The sequence below is a fragment of the Cheilinus undulatus genome, linkage group 4 (assembly GCF_018320785.1).
Source record: "Cheilinus undulatus linkage group 4, ASM1832078v1, whole genome shotgun sequence".
Taxonomy (NCBI): Eukaryota; Metazoa; Chordata; class Actinopteri; order Labriformes; family Labridae; genus Cheilinus; species Cheilinus undulatus.
In genome coordinates, this window is record NC_054868.1 from 10,944,083 (window position 1) to 10,960,874 (window position 16,792).

General features: G+C 36.5%; 1 protein-coding gene across 1 annotated transcript in view; it reads right to left on the minus strand.

Moving 5' to 3' along the window:
* The window catches only part of LOC121508565 (endonuclease V-like), a 161,511-nt gene that overhangs the window by 85,924 nt on the left and 58,795 nt on the right, over positions 1-16,792 (minus strand). The gene's annotated exons all lie outside the window — the stretch shown is intronic.

Genomic DNA, 16,792 nt, shown 5'->3' on the forward strand with positions numbered 1-16,792 from the left:
TGAATAATTACAATAGATTAAAATGCAGTTAGAAAATAAAAGCATAAATGGACTAAAATAGTTAAAGAGAACAAAGATTAAAATGGTAAGAATTAATGTAAAATGGTGCAATACATCAAGCAATTACAATTAGAAGGTTAGAAGTTTAGAATCACATTTCTAAAATGCCCTAAAGGTAAAAGTTCAGTCATCTTAAGCAGCCGTTGTAACTTCTTCCATGAGTCAGGAGCAGAATAAAGAAAGTCTGTCTTTCCCAGTCCTGATCTGACTCATGGAACATGCAAATGGAGCTGGTTTGAGTGAACATCACATCACAATGTGGAGTGAAAATCATCCAACTAGGGATGCGCTATATTGGATTTTTACCCATATCCAGTGTGCCCATACTTACAGATTTATATGTGCTGATGACAATATTCAAATATGTTTTTCAGACCTAAAACATTGCAATTTAATGAGCGATTATATCTTAAGTTCCCCATCTCATGCATTTTACAACAAAAAGAAGCAATAACTCATTCTATACAATAACCAACACAATATTAGATTAACCAGGGCAGAACAATTAAAAAGATATCCAATTGTGATGATTTTTTTTACTCATTTTGCACATTTGAACTGTTGTTTGAAAGAGAAATACATTTTTAAATATAATTCTAATATTTAATCAGAAAAATTACAAAAATGGAAGTAGGATTTTTGTACACCATTCTAAGAATATGGCACTAGAATGATTCCACGATAAGTAATGCATAATGTCTCTACTGCAATAAAGTTTTAAACTGGTATTTTGACTCAAATTTCAGGTTAAAGAAATATTGCAACTTTTGCAATTTGAAAATTGCAGCAGACCATGCCGCGGTTTAATCTAATTTGCGTTTAATTGCCCAGCCCTGATATCCACTTAACTGTTTAAACGATAAAACCCTAAGAAAGTGGCTCTACACAGGGCAGTGATCATCATCTGGAGGCCCAGGGGCCACAGCAGGCCTCCCAAAGGATTATTACATTCAGAAAATTTAAGAGGGTGAAAAATTGTCATGCTTTAGTTTCTTGAAGTTTAACTAAAACCTTTAATCTAGCAGCTTATCAGAGAAGAGGCAAACTAGTATCTATGTCATTTGGCATGGTAAACACATACTTATTGTTGTTTTCTTGATTAAAGTTGCAGTTTTTGGCATCAATTTTCCACAAAAGGCTCTTTAAGAGTGCAATTTTCTGATCTTAAATTTTTGACAGAAGATCCACTTCCTGCACATGTTTTTAGCCAATCACGACACAGGATATTAGCATCAAACTCAGTGATAGACACGAAGAGGGCTCCAGAAATATTTAGCTAAAATATCTGAATTGTTCCTTGTGGCTGGCTGCAGTGAGGGCGATAGGGACTGATCTCACTGCTAAAGGCTTAAAATGTTCCATTAATTTTGAAAGGATATTATTTACAAGAATATGTTAATTAGACGAAAATGCTGATTTTATTTCTGTTATTTTAATGTCCGGCCCCAACAGCATCAGTCAGGGAAAAGCTGGCCCATGTGAAAATGGAGTTGATGACCCCATGTTGATAAGAGCATCAGTTTAGCATCAGCGCAGCATTAAGAACCAGTTCTAAATCATTAAAGATACTTTGCAAATCATTAAAGACCGTTGCTGCAAGTTAAGAGCAAGATGTACGGTGACAGCAAATAACAAAATGCCATATCATCTGCATTCATATGTGCATGGCAATATAAACCTTGTGGAACACCTTTAGTCAATGTTAAAAATGTAGAAAAGGGGTTTCCTATTCTAGCAGACTGTTGTTTCTCTGAAAAAAAAAATGCTCCTAAACCAATTACCAGCACTTGCATCAAAACAAAACTCCTCAAAACATATCAAAGTAGTTGGATGAGCTGAGTGTGCAAACTGCTACATTTTCACTCAAACTCTGCCCCTAGGTAAACTTTTATTGCATCTTTTTAAAATGTGATATCAAAAAGTATTAGAGTTGTAAAATTTGAGCACCTACTGAGCTTAGCCTGCTGTATGTCTCGACTTCAACAAGTGAACTATCATGGATTTTTAACTGCAAAGCCAAAGCTCAGGCTCACCCAGAAAAAAAGGAAATCAAAGGCTTATCACAGTGATTAATGTCTAAACAAAAGACTAATTAGCAGATATTGTTTCTTTGTTTTCAGATGCTGACTTCTCTTTAAATATTTGCCTTGTTTTTCTTGACCTGTGCCTCCTTCTGGGGTGCAAAAGTCCAATAATTAAGTCTTTATAGAAGAAACTTCTTTCCTGTCACAAAAGGTCCAGTATCTGTGTTTACAAGACCAACTTTTGAAAACAGAATAAACTCTCTGATCTGCAAGGTTTACATCAGAGACATAACTTTTAACTGTCATTATGGCAAAGTGAGAGAAAATAAGGTCCAGTTTTATAACATTTTGCCCAATTTGTGCTGTCTTATTCCCAACAGCATCAAACAGAAGTTACACACAGCAGCTTTTGATCAATGCTTTGATTCAGCGAAGCTGTTTGAGTTCATAAAGCTGGTCTCCTCTGATCAAACCCGCTCTACAACTCCATCTGATGCTGGTCATGCCAGTTAGATGGGAACTGCTAGAAAGGACCTGTCTGTTTCTGTGTGTTATGGAGGAGAATACATTTGTACCAATGAAAGAGAAAGTGCTTCTACAACCTCCCCTACTCCCTTCACCCCAGCGCAGCTTCAGCAGATGGCTGTCAACATGAGTCTGGGTCTGCTCAAGGTTCCTGCCTGTTAAAGAGAAGGTTTTCCTCACCACTTTAAGGAGACTAAATGCTGCTAGTGCTGAGCTCTTGGTGTGGTGGTCTTTAAAATAATTCATCAGAGTGTACGGTCTAGACCTGCCCTCTTTGTTAAAGGTCTTGAGATGATGAGTTAATTTTCACCACTTTGCACCCTTCACAAATATCTCAGAGTCCAGTATTAAGGTTCACATGTAAGTTTTGTACTGTAGAAATTTGTATATGCCTTCACCCTGGACAGGAGCCTGGTTGTCTGTCTAAAGGCATGGCCAAGTTATTCTTGTGAATGTCATATCTCAAAAACATTTTAAAATTTTGATCAAACTTTGCACAAATGTCCACTCCAACTCAAGGATAAACCAAACACATTTTAGCGGTACTGTCTGCAGCAAGCACATGTGTGATAGGGGCCGTGTAGTGTTTCTGTACAAACAACCACAATCATAGGGAAGACTGCTGACTTGGTATCGACATCCTCCACAAGGAGGGTAAGCCACAGAAGGTCATTGCTGAAAGAGCAGGTGAATGTTTTAAAGCATGTTCATGGAAAGTGGAAAGGAATGAGCTTAGTCTCCAGAGGACTGTCAAATAAAGCAAATTCAAAAACTTAAAGGAGCTTCTCAAGGACTAGACTGATGATGGAGTCAGTGGATCAAGAGCCATGAGGCACAGACAGGTCTTGGAAATGGACTACAAGTGCTGTGTTCACACCACAGACAGCTGTTCGAAAATTGTTGATATGGAGCTTCGGCCGCTGTCCGTGCTGCTGAAAGGCTGGTTTACAGGATGAGTGTGTGGCCAGTCACCTGTAACGTTAGCCTACATGGTGACAATAGCAGTTCTCTCGAGTGGCTGTGCGTGTGTGTGTCTAAGCGTGTGTGTGCTTGCGTGCGCTGGTGTTTAGGGCGGGGGTGGGGGCACAAAGAAAATTTTGCACCGGGGCCTATCATCATGATGTTACGCTACTGGCGCACGCTGATCGTCTCTCAATTAATTATTTTTTTAGTACGATGTGATGAGCCTAAAAAATGGTCGACCAAGTTCTTCTTTGGTTGACTGCAGGCCTAACTGTTGCATTTCATTTGGAAATCAAGTTCCTCAAGTCTGGTGGAAGATTGGAGAGGGCCAGAATCCATATATGCTTGAAGTTTCTACAGTCAGTGATGGTTTGGGGTGCTATGTCATCTGCTGCTGTTGGCCCACTGTGCTTCATCAAGTCTAGAGTCAACGCTGTCAGTCAACCAGGAGATTTAGAGCATTTCATGCCTCCATCTGCTAAGAAGCTTTATGGCAATTCTGATTTCATTTCCCAGTAGGACTTGGCACCTGCCCCACAGTGATGCCAAAACTACCAGAAACTGGTTGTCTGACCATGGTGTTACTGTGGATGACTGGCCAGCCAACTGGTCTGACCTGAACCCCATAGAGAATCTCTGGAGAAATGTCAAGAGGAAGATGAGAGACACCAGACTGAACAAAACAGATAAGCTGAAGCCTGCTATCAGAGCGACCTGGTCTTCATAACAACCCATCAGTGCCACAGATTGATTACATTCATGCTACACTGTATAGATTCAGTAATTTATGCAAAAAGAAGTACCTTTATTTGAACCAGTGTTTAGTGATATTCCTATATTGAAAGGTAGTACATTTTTGTATTAAAAAAAGTCTTGAAATATTTCACTTTTTGTCTGAGGAGTCTATAATATATTTAGTTTTTACTTTTTGAATTAAGCTACTGGAAAAAAAGCATATTTTAGAAGTAAAAATTTAAACCTGTAAAAATCATTGACATAAAATTGGTGTGAAAGTTGAACGAGCAACTGGTGACTTTCAGCTAAGTGCATCCATGGCTGCATTGATACCGGTTTGTTCTTCATTAAATGCAATCTGATAATTACATTTTGACTTTAATATGGTCATTAAACTTAGGGTAAATTGTATGGACTCTCTTGTTTTAACAGATGTTATAATTATGACAATTAAAAACACATTTAACCTGAGTTAACACAGCCAATTATTCAAGCAAAACACTGGTCATGAGCCACCCGTGCGGTTGATGTGAGGTAAGATGGAAAAGATGAAAACAACATCATAATGTATCAATGAAATTTCCATCACACATGTTATGATGATACAAACACAGACTCACAGGAAAAGCTTTGTGTTTCTGTACTAAATACATGAGAACAGGGCAATGGCATCATGGATGAAAGCTTGCATGTTCTCCTCCTGCATTTCCTCGTGAAAATACCATCATTCCATTACTTTTAGTATTCAAATGTGAGACAGAGGTAAAACAGATAAAATAACAAGATGAAAGTCTAGATCAACACCTACCATATGATCTTTTCATCCCATCTTTTTCATCCCATCTTTTCATCCAACCATATGTGGCTAAAAACTGAACTCTGTGCCATTTCTAAAAACATCATCCAGAAGCTCCAGTAATTTATGTCTGCACAGATGAGGTAAAAGACAGAGTGAAGTTTAGGGTAAGATAGGCAAAAGCAACAGCTGGAGAATGATTGGAAAACTACAGCCAGAAAGAAACAGAGCAGCAGGTTTGAGACTGCCTATTTACAAAGTGGCATAAAGATGGATTCAGCTTGAAGTCCCAAAGCTGCTTGAAGTTTACCTACATGAAGAGAGTCCCAAACAGAGCAGACACAACATGATACCATCTGCCTCATCTGTCATCCTTGTGCACAAGAGACACAGACGGAGAAACAAACCCTTCATCTTTGTCTGCAAATCAAAAATGAAGGCCGTTGTCATCATGCTAGCAAGAAAGCTGGTCTGTCAGCCACGTGGTTTACAACTTTGGCTCTTTCACACTTTGCTGGACTTGATATTGTTTGTTTTCCACATTAGACTCATCATCGTTGTTTCTGAAGCCCACGCTAATTCATCTGTAGTGCAAAGTGGCAACAAAAGAATGAGGGACAGAGCCACTAAAGACTAGCGTGACTTTTGCATGTTAATTAGCTGTGAAAACGGCAAAAAAGGATAGCGTCTGATCCACAGAGCACTCGCAAAGGGGAAATCTACGCTAAATGCACACAAAATGCAGTTGATCAAACAGCACCCTGCCCCATTTACTGTATATAGAGGAGAAGTAATTAAAATGAAACCAGGTATCTAACTGGTGTTATTGATTCTCCCCCTCTCTGTTTTCTCTTTTTTTTTCTTTAGAAATGGAGAGAATGAGTGCATAAGGATGACGGAGGGATTGTGATTACATGTGGTAATTTGGTCAAAATAAACACAATATTGGTCCTGAAATAATTTTATAAAGAGTGTAAAGAACACTGTAGTGTTGAACAGCAGACTGGTGCTGCCTAATATAAACAGCTGTGATGATGCACAATGGTCAGTAATATTCACGGGTCATCTCCTCTGTCTGTTTTTTCAACAATTTGCACAGTGTAGCATGCCAGAAACGTAAGATATTGCTAAAAATATACAGTCTGTAGGAGGCTTAAAGGGGTATGTTGAGATTTTGAAGTTGGGTGGTATGATATGAAGCCAGAATGATGATTTTAAAAATTGGCATTGAAAATTAAATTTGTCACTGGAAAAAAGGAAAAAAAAAAAAAAAAAGAAACTGAAATAAGATGAACTGGCATTGAAAGACTCATTGTGTGAAAAAGATTTGATGGCATCAAAACACGAATTAGCACTGAAAAAAAAATGTAAACAAAAGTTGGTAATAAAAAATGATATTATTTCATTTGATTTGATTTTTTTTTAAATATTATTTTTCATTTCTAGTCTTCTTTAATTCTCAATGAGTCGCTCCGTTTTTCAACGACAGACTCTTTTTTGCAAGGAGTTTTTTTTTATTAAATGACGTTTCTTCTTTTTACGATTCCTGATTTGCGGTTTTGTTTCTCTGTCACTCTTTTGGCGTGGGGGCGTGGGGTCTAAGGGGAGGGGACAAGGATGACCTGATTTACATCTCATTTGCATACTGAGGATAGAGTGGCAATCGGCGGACACCGTTCAGGAGAAGTCCACCTCGACCATAAACAAGTTTAACTGGAGCTCCTGCACCACAAGTAAGTTGGTTTCTTTCTTCCATTGTTTATTTAGAAAGTTGGATGCACTGTAAAAAATGTCCGTAGAAAATACGGCAAAAGACTGTCAAATAGCAACAGTAAAAGACCGTAAAACAAATAAACATATATTACTGTATAAAATACACAGAATTGCTGTAAATCAAGCAACGGTATGAAACATAAATTTTTACAATTAAAGTACGTAATAATTACAAAATTGTACCGTTTAAACGAAAGAAGATTGTGAAAATAAAGGAAAAATACTATAATCTTCAAGACGGGCAATTACTCTAAAAATTACAGTAGTATTTTGTTAAAATTAAAGACTTTTCTCTCATGTACATTTAAATTCACAGTAAAATTTCTGTGAAAAAAATTGCAATCACATACCGTAATTTTAGCAGGGACAAGAGGTTAAAAATACTGCATGATCAGGAAAGTTCTGTAGAAAATACAGTAAAAACCTGTCAACCTGCAAAACCTGTGAACAAGCACCAATTTGTTGTTATGTTTACATTTGTTTCTCAGTGCTACACCACATGATGCTGCCTTGTGAAATAAACGGACAGTTACAGTTAATATGAAAACCTTATTGAAACCAAGAATGGTACCAAAAATCATTTTGTTTGTTCTTAATTTGATGGATGAAAGTGGTCAATTATTTTAGTTTAACTGATTTATTGGAAAAGAATGATGTTAATTGCTCTCACAAAGAATGCCATTGCATTTGTAAAGCCATTCCACTTCCTTTAATGCATCTAACACAAAATACATTGATGTACTTTAATGTTTCAGTCAATCTTTCAGAACTGAAATTGGATGACACATATTACCGATAGGAAATATAACAAGAACTATTTTATATATACATAAAGAGAGAGAGATACATACTGTATATATAATATGTATATAATACAGTTGAATATATAGTATATACATTATATAAATACAATAGTTATTTTTACTGGTTAAATAACTTAAACATGAATGCAAATAGAATGACAAGAAACCCTACATAATCAGTTTTAAAAATGAATGGGAACTGTACATATAGTCTATCAAATTGATTTCTAAGGGAAAAAAAATTCTTAAAAAAAAAACAATATGAAACCATGGTTTAGTTTCTGAAATTTTAATATACTTCTCATACCTTATGTAATTTAATCTAAACTTCTCTTTACCTGTATGTGGGGTTATTTATGTCTAGTAAATACGTTTTGTTTCATGTGCCAATGCTGTATTAACTATTGGAATCTGTTCAATAAAGCTGTATAAATATAAAAAAATAAATATATAAAAATAATTTTGAAAAACTGTTTCCCGTCGCCATTCAACCCTGTCTACACAGGAACGATTTCTATTCTGTCTGTACTAGAACAGCGATTTGGGTGTTTAAAAATGGAACAATTTGGAAACGAGCTCCAGAGTGAACAGTTTTCAGGCACCTCCCTCCATGTACACAAACAGTGCTGCTTTCTCAAAATGCGTTTGCGCACTGTGGTTGCAGTCAATTGCCATGCGCGAATACGGTTTCGCGCAGGCGCGGGGAAAGAAGGACCTTATACGCATGCGTGTGTGGTTCGTTGGAAAATCAAACCGCCAACGGCTGCCTGGTAAACTACAGCGTTTTCGTGTCTTCTGTGGTCTCGTGTGCGCGGAAATATTTCATAAAGTTGCTGTCTGCTCGTAGAACGAGCTGCAAACGAAGGTGGAATACAAAGCAGGACATTGGCGTGTATTAATTCGACGTCACCCGGAGCATCAGCCTACGAGCTATTGGTAAGGTATGTAGAACTTCTTTTGTCGTAGTGTCAAATATTTCTGGAGTTCTTTTCATTCAGTAACACCACGTGTTTATAGGTAGAAGTTAAATGGGTCAGGAGGCATTTTGTTTCAGTTCTAGACCAGCCAACATTGCTGTTTGATTTGTATTTTTTGCTGTCATTTTAGCGTGGAGAACGTTTAACACTTGCTGTGTTGGGGACCATAAGTGAACCCCAAGCTCAGAGCTAACTCCGCCCACTTCAGACTTTTGAAAAATGCACAAAAAATGGGCGGTTGGGTGCTGGGAACACTGGGAAGAGGGAGAGAAAAAGGACGGAGTTTTCCAGATGAGATGGGAGTGACCGTGAGGACCGTGATGTCCCCTAGCCAAAAAGTGAGAGTCCCGCCGCAGCACTGATGCTTCAGATGAAGGATTTTTCCCCTTCAGAGTCACATTCATATCTGTGTTCAGAGTCACATTCATATCTGTGTTCAGAGTCACATTCATATCTGTGTTCAGAGTCACATTCATATCTGTGTTCAGAGTCATATTCATATTCATATCTGTGTTCAGAGTCATATTCATATCTGTGTTCAGAGTCATATTCATATCTGTGTTCAGAGTCCCCTGAGGCAGGCTTTCCAGCTTATTCCTACCCCTCCATGAATATGGGCGCAACTTCCGCTCCGTTCTATCTAAATGGGACTTTGCATAGAAACGAGATGCTAAACGTGACTATTAAAGCAATTTTAATACCAAACTACATAAACTTAGACTGCTTCACCTCAGACGGGATAATATTATTATTATTTCTCTAGCCTCTACCGGAGAGTTCAAATTGATGACATTACTTTTGATAACCTACAAGGGCATATTTAGCTAACTTTAGTAGCTTTATATCGGTATAAAAAGATACATTTCTAGTTTGTGGAGTTGCTGAAATTCTCATTTTACAAACTAATCCCTCTTAAATATGGGAATTATATTTATAAAATTATCCATGACTCAAGTTGCCAGCTCTTCATTTTGGTAAATGTCAAGTTTTGTATTAAGAATTAATGATAAATTAATACTAAAAGAATCACATCCCCGATGCACTTAGACAGTGGACAGCATGTTGTGAGAGACATATTTAACTTTGTCATAATATTAGTACCATGAACATAGCAGCAGGTACTGAGCATTACAGAAAATATGATTAAAACATTTCAGCTCATTGATTTAACAAAAATGAAGCAGTGTTTATTACAGCAAATATTTATTTATTTCAGAACAACCACTGTTGACACTAAATCACTTTAGTAAGCCTTTGGAAAAATCATGTTTTTGCTATTATTGTTACTGTACTGGAAGTTCCACTTCCATTCATAGCTACAGTAGACCCCCAGGAATAATGTGGTATCCTCCTTATTTACTTATCTACAGCTTATAATACAAACAATGTGAACATGTGATAACAAAAATATAAATATTTAAAAATTCCAGAAGAATTCCTATTGAAACAACTGTCGTTCTTTGTTAGCGTCTATAGTTAGTTGCTGTACTAGAATACATGTATTTAATGTAGCCTACTTCCGTTTGGCACGGAAGTTTCGCCAATATTCACATTTGCAGTAGCGGCCCCAGGAATAAGGTGGATAGTGTGGTGGTGGACTGTGGTGGTCCTGGGCACTACCTGTTGGCTCCAGCACCTCCTAAATGCACAATGGGGATATGTGCACGTCAGTGTCATGGCACTAAAGATTTAATAGCTCACTTGATTTTTGCAGGATGCCACAAAGCTCAAGATTCAGAGAGGACAGTTGGAGGGCTGCTCAGAGGACATAAAGGGCTTCTCTCCTGTTTCGACAAAAAAGAAGACAACCTCTTTTGCCTTGTTGAAACATTCTTGCCAGATGGGGTACCAGTGGAAAGCCTGCCCCATGTATTTTTTTTTGTAGTAAGTGGATCTCAGAAACACTTTAAAGACTCATTTGGATGGTAATGGATGATTTGCTTGTAATTCTTTTCTACTTTTATCATCCTCCCAGGAGCCTCTTGCTAGGCTTCAAGGCAGCTCATGCTATGCATTGACCAGCATTGGGATCCACTCAGGAGTTCCTACAGAGGTAATAATTTATCCTCTTTAGAGGTAGTTATATGGTATAGTGTAATGCTGGCAAAATGTTTTATTTCCTTCCAGCCGTGTGCATCATATGATACAATATCAGTTATTTTTATAACTGTGTTATCGTCACCTGTAACAACTGCTATCCTGAGGAAGACGGTTCAGGACAATAGGAGCCAAAACTAACAGACTGAAAAACAGCACGTATCCCAGAGCAGTTGCAATAATAAACTAGAAAAGCACTCAGAGAGCGCAGACCTCCGCCATTAGCCCTATCTCCCAATAGTGAAGAGTCCTTTAAAAATTCCTAGATCCAGACGATGATCTGGATCAGTCCCAAAATCAAATCAGTTCTTCCTTTTGCCATTTCTGACATTCCCTGGAAATTTCATCAGAATCTATCCATAACTTTTTGGGTTATGTTGCCAACAAACAAACTAACGAACCCTGCCGATCACATAACCTCCTTGGCAGAGGTAATAATAATTGCACTGAATGGAACTGTGCAAAATTTCGTTGTACTTGTGTACAATGACAATAAAGATTCTGGTTCAGATTTTTAGGTTTGATAGTATCCAAATTTTCAAATTTAAAAAACAAAAAAGAAATAGATGTGCAGCATTTTTTTCTAAACCAAAACTGTTGTGAGCAGAAAAAGCGCAAGGGCAAGCAAGATGACTTACAGAGCTGGGGGATCAACACACACTCTAAGTGGAGAGGGTAGCACCAGTCACAGCTTAGTGTTGATTTTAGAAGAACATATAAACACAGCAACACCCGTCTGATAACTGCTTAACAGCTGGATCACTCTACATGTATGTCTGCATTTTTGTGTCTGCTGTAGCTTCTGCCACAAAACACAAGGGATGTGACAAGACATTCAGCTCACGGGACAAGAAGAGATTGGGTCCACTCTTTTTTGAGTGAATTCAAAAATTGGATAGTACTTTGCAATCAGTGCATACATAAGTGTTCAAAACTTCTAAGTTGACATGATTTGGTGCTTTACCTTGTCTTTCTATTTTTCCTTACTCTTTTTTAAGGTCCTGTTTCTTCTGCTAGTGGTGACTAGGACTCCATTACTTTATACTGTCTCCGGTATTCTACTCTTCTAAAAAGACGCCAGTTATCAAGGAAAAATAATGGTAAGCCTTGCACAGCATTTGTACATACCTCAATAAATTCTTTAGATTAATCTTTCTTTAAGCAACATGAAGCCATTTTATGTTTATTTTATGTAGTTTACACCAAGCACTGCATTAATCTGGTCATGTAGAAATACCCAGAATACTGCCATGCCACTGCTTTGTCCAGCTTGTTCTCAGTGTTCTGATGATCACACCATATGGGGGCCAATACAGTTTTCTGTGTGAGTCATATGTTTTCATTATGATTGATTTAAAATTCAGCGCCCATCATCTTTGTTACAGCAAAATCCTTTTGTACCCCAAAGCATTTAGGGTAAGTGTACCCATTAGGCCCACCAAAATCTAAGTTCACGTATTTTTCATAGATACTAAGATGGTTTATAAACATGATCATTTGTTAGAATGAAGGATTAATCCCTCATTTGAAGGTATATTTATTTACTTATGCATATTTTAGAGAACAAATTAAAGAAATATTATGAATAAAGTCAAATGTCTGGCATGGGCTTAATTGGTACCTAAGTACCATTTAAGCCCACGTAATGTTCAAATAAGCCCACAACCACGTTTATTGACAGAAATTTAAAAATTATTACATTTTTCAAGTAGTAAACATATATTAATTCAGTAACATGTTATACATGTTAAACACAATTTATTTTTTGAACTTGGCTTTAATGTTTGGCTTGTAACAATGGACCACCACAAACATGACTAAGCAGGCCTACAACTAATTTTCATTGGCTTCAGTATTTAACATTTTATTGAACATTTTATTTAATATTGACAAAATTTGATTCAATATTGACAAAATAAAAAAATGTGTTTGTTTTTAAAAGTATTAAATGACATTACAGTGAATCAACAATATCTTATTGAACTTGGATTTAATGTTTGGCTGTAACAATGATGATTTTAGGACAGTTGCTGTATTTCCTCTTTTTTGTTGGCATTTTTCTCACTATAAACAAATAATTATGCAAAATTAACTGACATAACAATTCTTCTGGGCAGTGTGTGATCTGTGATGTACTCGTGTTAATGAAGTTAGTATAACAACATCCAACACAGGATTACAGCGAAAAGCTATCAAACCTCAAAATTTCATTTTTTTCTATTGAAACACATCAGATGGGCTTAAATGGAACACACTGGGCTTAAATGGTACTACAGTGACTACCAGGGAAATGAAGATAATATGTTCTCACCAAAATGAAACAAATGTTTAAAGAAATGCCTGTAGCCTAAATATGCTGTAAAACTTGCCATCACAGTTATTCCTCTTCTGCCAAACTTTCTGAATTATCAAGGAATTCTTGTTCAAAGTTTTATGTAAGATTTATGTAAAATGAATCAGAAAACACTTAGTTTGTGTACTTATCATTTTTAATCATTAAGCAGTGTATCTATCAGTAGGGCTACATGTATTGACCAGTGATTGGCTTGCTACGCTAGCTAGCATGACTCATCTTTTCACATAAAACTAAATAGTAAGAAATTACAAAAAACTACCTGTTTATACACAAAAAAACAAATCAATAATCTCTCAAATTACATAATATGAATGTACTTAACAAGTCAGTGGCTGAAAATGGTTGAAAAGAGGTTCTTTCTGAGGGGTCCCAAAACACCAAAGTTTTGAGGCGACTTTATCTGAGCCTCCTAGAGACTGCACAAATGTAGGCGGGCCTTTTTCAATATCTACAAATGTGATTGGTGTCAAACAAAAACTGACATATAATTAAGAAATTGTGTGATTGGACAAAATAATGTATAGCATTAGACAGGCCCCTCTTTTTTTTTTTTAAATTGACTTCAAAGTCGCAAGTGGGCTTAAATGGTGCCTGGGCTTAATGGGTAGGCTTACCCTAATACAATACAATAATAACTTTATTCATCCCTGAAGGGAAATTATATAGAAATTATATATAAAATTATATATTATATTTACATGTAAAAGCAAATTCTATATTTATTTGGGTGGTCTTACAAGTAAATATATAATTAAAGAGCATAGTTTGCAAATATTTATCTTGTGGTTCAACTACCTAAAATCACAATATAACCCTTATGAATGGTTCATACCAAGGTCTTTTGCTAACACTTGTGGTTTGGGCTATTGTGTGTAGCTTTAAACCAGTCTTAATTTAAATCGACTAAAAATGTTCATCGACAGCTTTGTTTTCCATGACAAAAACTAGACTAAGACTAACAAAAATAGATCTGTGATGACTAAAACTGACAAAAACTAAGTTTAGTTTTTGACTAGAATGTAATGTAGTTTTCGTCGGACATTCAAAATCCATGATATCTCTCCACTGTGGGTAATTCTGTCAAAAAACAATGCAGCTGTAGCTCTGCTGTCTCTCAGCTGTAGAAAGCAGGGACCCCAGGTTTGGCAGGGTGCAGAGAACATCCCACTATGACTTGGTACCAGATTTAAGCAAGACAATAAATGCTTGGACTAAAAGTAAAACCTAAAATGTGAGGACTTTTATGGACTAAAACTAAATGGACAGAAATTACTAAAATGTGACTGAAACTAAAATTCATTTCACTTAAAGACTAAAACGAAGACTAAAATTAAAAATATCTGCCAAAATTAAAACTGCTTTAAATAATGACATCAATTCAAATTTATGTTTAGTTTTTACAGCAATAGCTATGTCACTTTTTTGTGTGGGTCCATATCTTCTTGGATATGTGAAGGAGGGGGGAGCTCAGTGGATACAAGCCTGGGCACCACAGCTCTAAACTATAAAGGAAAAGCAAATTGCAATTAATATGTCATAACTGTCTCATTATAATCAATAACGGAAAAAGTAATTGGCTGTTGTTAGGTGATTGCTGACTTGATAGCCGGCACTTGTGGGTACATTTGCGTTTCTTCACCATATTCTATTGTAGAAATGATCTGTATGTACTGTACACACTGTTTATTTTATTCTGTTGTGCTGATTGTAAGCATGGCTTATTAGAGCCTAGTTTTCTCAAATTTACATCTGTGAAGGCATTAAACTGAAGCACTGAATCACTCTAACTTTGCTTTGTATATGTACTTCCTGCAGAGAGGATGGAGCCAGTCCAAAGTAGAACACCTGATGAACTGTGCTCGAGTCTTCAAGAAGATGAAGTTTCTTGGCCATGTGAAGCTTCCCAAGTGGAAGGCCTTCTTCAGTCAAGACTGGACTCATTACTCTTGAATCATTTAGGGGCAAGTGACTTTATGTTTCATCTTCATGCATTACACCAAGGACTACCTGTCATACATATGGACACAAGCTTTTTTTTCCAAGATCTAAACTGCTTTGTGAGTATACAGACAAGTTATCAGATGTGTTGAAAGGTTTTTTATTGCAAACATATAACTGCAGAGTTTCTTATTGTTTATCAGAGAGCTTGAATCTTTTGTTAAAAGTAGGAGTATTAGGGCACTACTGCAAAAATCTAGCAAATTAACTGAAATTTCACATGTTTTGTCCTGTATTTTTTACAGTAAATTTCTGGCAACCACAGCTGCTGGTAATTTACCGTAAAATTTAAAGTAAGGCAGTATTAAGCTACTACTGTAAAATCTGCAAACATCAGCTGTAATTTCTCATGTTTTGTCCTGTATTTTTTACAGTAAATTTCTGGTAACCACAGCTGCCAGTAATTTACTGTAAAATTTAAAGTTGGGCAGTATTTTGCTACTACCGTAAAATCTGCAAATATCAGCTGTAATTTCTCATGTTTTGTACTGTATTTTTTACGGTAAATTTCTGGTAACCACAGCTGCCAGTAATTTACTGTAATATTTAAGTAGTTATAATAAAATACCGTTTAACATTATACGGGTCTACTGTTTTTATTACTGAGATAGATTGTATTTAGGTTTACAGGATTTCTGGTGTTTTTACAGTAATTTACCGTAAACAGGTTTGTTTCATTATCTTTATTTTTACAGCCAATCCCTGTAGAAAATGTTGTAATAGAGCTGTAACTTCTACATCAAATTACAGTAAGTTGTACAGCAAATTACCGTAAATATGGTTACAGTATAACTGTTATTTTTACAGCAAATCCTTGTATAAACGGTTACAATATTGTATTTTTTTAACAGAAATTTACAGTTAAAAAAAACAGGTTTGAACTGTAATATTTACAGTTGTAGAATGAAAACACCGTTTTTTCTCATACATTCTCACCGTAATTTTTACAGTAAATCTCTGGTAACCACAGCTGCCAGCGTTTTACCGTAAATTTAACGGAATTTTTTTTACAGTGTGGCTTAAATTTAACATTTAAATGACGTTAGGCTGGTTGTGCATCATTCTGGTGGCTAATCTGCGTTAGCTAGCAAGCTAGTCTGTGGCTACCGGTGTGTGTACTGGTGACAGTCGGAGCAGATGTTCGCAGGGCATGCCTTCCAACGATTCTTGTTTACCATCTAAATGGCATTAAGATGCAATAACATCGATTGTATGTGTACATGTATACATCTGTGCCAATGTAAGACTTTATTGTTGTCCGTAGACGCAGTTTGCCTCAAATTGGGATTAAAATCCTATAGTGTGTGGCCAGCCTTAGATGTTTTTTTTTGTACATTTTCAAGTCTGATTTTTAAGGATTTCCTTTGTTTAGGTCTTTAGGCATCAAGCTAACAAGCAGCTGGCTCATTATCTAGGAGGAGACATGAGAGTGATATCAATCTTTTATTACAGCTCTTGACATCTGAGCCTTTCCCCCAAAATGCCAAACACTTCCATCACAGAGGCAGCTGCTAGAAAGCTAACAACATTTAAAATGCTAATCTTCAAACTCATCTTTGTACCAAATCCTCTGACCTGGAAAGCTGACAAAAATCTGTCCAGACACTCCAACTAGACAGGAGTTTGATAATACCTTAACTGAACAGATCTGGGGGAAATGTTTAATGTATAAAAAGAGAGGAATC